At 39.7% G+C, this 4,815-nt stretch overlaps 1 long non-coding RNA gene across 1 annotated transcript; it reads right to left on the bottom strand.

Moving 5' to 3' along the window:
• Positions 1 to 1,282: 1,282 nt before the first annotated feature.
• On the bottom strand, positions 1,283 to 1,786 carry LOC146567100 (uncharacterized). The gene is made up of 2 exons (XR_014893760.1): positions 1,520 to 1,786; positions 1,283 to 1,437 (listed from the first exon to the last, which is right to left on the bottom strand). It is a non-coding gene; the product is annotated as an uncharacterized LOC146567100 (long non-coding RNA).
• Positions 1,787 to 4,815: the final 3,029 nt, after the last annotated feature.

Below are 4,815 nucleotides of genomic sequence, written 5' to 3'. Positions count from 1 at the left end.
ACTATGCTCAAAAGATTGGTAAAAGTTTGAGACAGAAACATGTTTCAGTGCTAATTCCCCCCACACTGCAATAATTTCATGATTCATAAGCCCTAGCTGACTATCAAGAAACCAGACGTGTATTGAGAAAGAGCTTTTAGTTTCATCAGAACCGCACTCACTGTCCCTCAGCATCTGTGTGGATGCTTTGTGTCAGGGAGCCTGAGGGGGGAGCAAATGAGATGAGACTCTGATGCTGGCGGTTAACTCAATGTCTGTGGGGGAAAGGGAGGAGGCGAAAGATGAGACAGAGAAAATGAGAGGCAAGAGAGATGCGAGAGAAGACAGGAAAGAGGGGGAGATGAGAGAAGGTGAGGTGGTAATAAAGAGAAGAGACTAATACAGCAGAAAAAAAAGATGAAAGAAAAAAAAAGAGCCAACTGCGTGGGACAGACAGGCTGAGGCTAAGTTTAGAGAGTGCAGTGCATGCACTATGCACACGACATTAAGAGTTTTAAATGCAGAGCAGCTTTTTGCTCAGCCAAATAGCTTTTACAAAAAGTCTCTTTCCATGTTTGCAGTACTTGGGATTCGGTGCTGCACATTTCCTGCCTGTGGACATTAGAAGAAGATATTTATAACTTGGTAAAGGTGCAGACTGAGTGAAATAAGGACTGGGATATTTTACAGTTTAATGCCACAGTATTTTGCCAAAAGTATTTTCCTATGATTGTATTTTCTTTATTTATTTTCATTATTGCATGTGTTTGCTCTGTGTTGCAGGATCTGTGTCATGTACTGTCAGTCTCTTCTAGCAGGATACATGTCCTGGAATCCCTGAAGTACTTTCTGTAGATTAAACAAGGGAATGGCCAAGCATCTAATGGACGAGATGCAATAGGAAGTGCATGCAAGCAGTTTACATAACCATGGGCCAGTGCTTCCTTTAGAATGACTACTTCATTTATATAATTCTTACCTTCTTTGCAGTTGCAGTAGCACACTATAAATACTTCATTAGCAACCTCTGATATAATAACTGTCAGAGTTATACTGCTGCACCATTGTTATTGATGTAATAGTTTAGCTAGAGAGACAAGAATAATATTTCCCTCGAAAATGCCATGCATTGAATATACCAGATAAAATTAATTTTTACCTAGGTCAAGTAAGGGTAGTTTCTTCCACTATAACAGTGTTTCGCAAATGGGTGGATTGTATAGGGAGGTTAGATATATAGTGTCACGGTGCGGCATGGCACACCGTGGAAGGTGTGGGGAAGGAGGACCCAGGCGCGGTGCTCTACGTATAGACAGTGTTTATTTACAGAGGGTGATATCAAACAACAATAAATCCCCGTGTTTCTCCCCAGACTCCCGTGTCGTGTCCTCCAAGTGCTCTCTGCTCCCGTGTCTGCACTCCCGGTGCTCGCTGCTCCTTAAGCCTTCCACGCTCCTCCTGCGGGAAAAAATAGCGGCAGCAGTCAGGACACTGAACAATGGCAGGCATACACTACCAAAACCTAAACTGGGTAACTAACGTGGAGTCCCAAGCAATGATCCCGCGTCGGTGGGAGCTCCAAGACTCTCTTAAGTAGCTCCCCCGACGAGGCCTGATCAGCAGCAGGTGTGTGGCTTCGGGTGTGGCCAGTCCCCTTGCAGGGCCACACCCTCCAGGCCTGACGCCGCCTATAAACAAGTGCTCAGCCACCCACACACACATATACACAAGCACAGGGAAGGGGGAGCAACACCAAAATACACAACAATAATAATAATAATAATATAATACATGACTGCTCAGGGATCCTGGGTCGCCCAGTCCCAGGACCCTGACATATAGTACCTTAGAGGTACTTTGGAAGTGCATAAGCGATTTCTTTTTATGCTAAGTCTAAGAACATTACTTGAATGCAATTCCTAAAATACCTAAACAAAAATTGGTTAAAACATTTGAGTTTATTTCCGTTTTTAGTTTGCCCATTTGTTGAAGTAACCTCTCAGCTGCTGTAAAACCACGAAAGCAAAAATACATTCGCAGACAGTTTTTGATAGTTAATGAGAGAGAAAATTGCTTTTCGTTTTTGGTTGAAATATAGAATCAATACAGCGAAAAACACACATTCCACTTCCTTTCCTGTGATGACTCAGTTTCTTTGCTTCATTTTGTATTAGACTGCCTGGAAAACAGTCTGCTCACTGAAGTTACCGCTCTCGTTTTCCCTTTGTTTTGCCCAAATTTGCTCCACTCCCACTATTCTTAACCGCATAGCTTTTCGTCACATGCCAGGTGTTCAGCTCTTTTTCATCTCCGTGCTCTTTAAAAGAAACACAGCAGCAGGGAATAGTGATGGGGGAACATTCTCTCTCTGATAAAATGAAAAACATGCTAAACTTAGCACTTTAAATTTGAGTTTGCTTCCCTGATTTACATGTACTTTCTGGAATTTATCTTCTATATGCAGATGAAGTGTTTTGTAACATCTGGGGGAATGGCATTGCAGCAAGAGTAATAATGATTTAAAAACAACTCAGACTGCTGTTTGTAGAGTTTAGCTTTTAACACCTGCTAGTCTTAATGTTGGTGGAGTGCTTGCTGGCTGTATCTTGGACTTCCTCACTAAAAAATAATCTTAGTCTTGGCTCAGCTAACTACCTTCAAATCTCCATCTCCCCTTTGGGACTTTGTCACTTCTCTTGTATTATGTGCACTAATTAATGCAGAAGACAGACTGAAAAGCTTTTCAAAGCAAATATGTTAGTATGCCTGCTAAAGAAGGAAGAAACAAACACACGATCTGGTTACAGACCATATTGTATGTTGTTTTCATGAAACCTTTTTTGGTTATATACGTGAAAAACAACGATGGATATTGATTTTAAGCGTCATGACTCCAACCCTGACAAAACTTAAATTAAAGGTCAGGATATAGAAGTCATTGAGCTGTACACGTACTTGGGCCTATAATTGATAAAAGGCTGACCTTTCAGTGTAACACCAATATTATGTGTGTGGGGAAAAACAAAAGACAACAGTGGCTTTTTTTCTTCTTTTTTTTGGTCTGAGGAAACACACTAAGTTCAGTGTTGGCAGGTCCCAGATGGCTCTCTTCTATCTTTTACTGAGTCGATTTTTTTACTTTGTGTTTTGTCTGCCAGTATACCTGAATCAATACAAAACAGAAAAACGCACTAACAAAAGGTGATAAAGGTCTGTAGAAGAATCACAGATACTTGACAGAAATGTCTGTCTAAATTGAAATCAGCCTCACAGCAATGTGTAATAATTACATCGCTGAACAGTACTTTTATAGCTGAACAATAAAAGCTGTGAAAAATGTGAGACAGAGTGTTTGTAGGCATAATCTTAGACTTTGTCTTTCCAACCAAATGACAAATTGAGCTTCTTGAAATGGTCTGCCTTTGTCATAGCCCTTGCATATTTGTTGGTTTTATTGTTCTACTTTGTTTTTTCTGGCTTTTCTGTTTATTTCTGCCTTTTGCATTCTCCATGATTCTCAGTATTTGTCATTTCTCTTTTATTTGCTTCCGATTAAAATGTTCAACTTACTTTCTGCGCTTGTCACTTATGGGTTTACTTCCTGTCTTTGTCATCCCACCTCTGATTTGCTGATTGTCTCTACTTGTGTCAAGTTTCCCTCATTGGTTTCACAAATGTCCAATCTGCCCTTTGTGTTTATGAAATTTCATCTCACTATGTTAGTGGCAGCATACAGGTTGCCAGGAAACGTTGCCAAACCAGTTGTGAAGCAGGTCGGAAACTGGCTGGAGAGCATCACATTGCAGCCCTACAGGGCTCCTTTCACATAACAGACTTAGGCATGTTTAAGTAGGTAGCCACTTATAACCAACAAACAAACGTAAATATATGGAGACTGTCACTGCCTACATTATTGTATCACCACATTGGCAAATGATAGCTGACGAGAGCAGTCCACGAGGTGCTTAAACCTTTCAGAGGCGGTGATGCAGCCAGCCTGAGAGCAGCTGGAGCAACCTGTCCCATGGAAGTTTAAGATATCAATATACCACAAACAGTGGGGACACAAGAAGTCTGTGGCAGGCTGTTGAGACAATAAAAGGCTGTGTCCCAATTCAGGGTCTGCACGCTTGAAGTACATGCACTACGCGTACTACGTACGGTGCGTACTATGAGTACGAGAAGTGCGGAAGTGGGAGGCTTGTGAAATGGGACGGTATACGCTTCGTCGTGCTGTTCAGGTTGCCTAGCAACCATGATACTAACCGCGAGACACGTTACATACAGCATTGTGTGACAGAAATGAAGGAGAAAAATGTGTAATAATTAAAGTCAGTCACATATCCACAAACACAACAAGCTGAAAGTCAGTGATATATGTATATGTGTGTATATATATATATATATATATATATATATATATATATATATATATATATATATATGTGTGTGTGTATATATATACATATATATATATACACACATATACATATATCACTGACTTTCAGCTTGTTGTGTTTGTGGATATGTGACTGACTTTAATTATTACACATTCGCACATATTAGGGAAATTCCACATACATAAATGTAAATTTCAAAACTCAACCCCATCATTTAATTTGTTTTTGATTGAAATTGAATATTACTTAAACTCTCTTAAATTAACTTCCAATAAAAAAGGTTTATCATTGATTGAAATTCATTCAGAAATGTTTAAGGAATGAGCTGTCACAACTTTCAAATACAAAGTTGTTATGAAGTCTGTCACATTCCCCCCTTTTTTTTCTTTTTTTCTTTTTTTATCCTTTATTTATTTATCCTTCTTATTTCATTGTA

The sequence above is a fragment of the Mchenga conophoros genome, linkage group LG9 (assembly GCF_057382185.1).
Source record: "Mchenga conophoros isolate Kocher_MC1m ecotype Shallow Benthic linkage group LG9, M_conophoros_male_GT1.1, whole genome shotgun sequence".
NCBI lineage: Eukaryota > Metazoa > Chordata > Actinopteri > Cichliformes > Cichlidae > Mchenga > Mchenga conophoros.
This window is presented reverse-complemented; position numbering and strand designations above follow the sequence as displayed.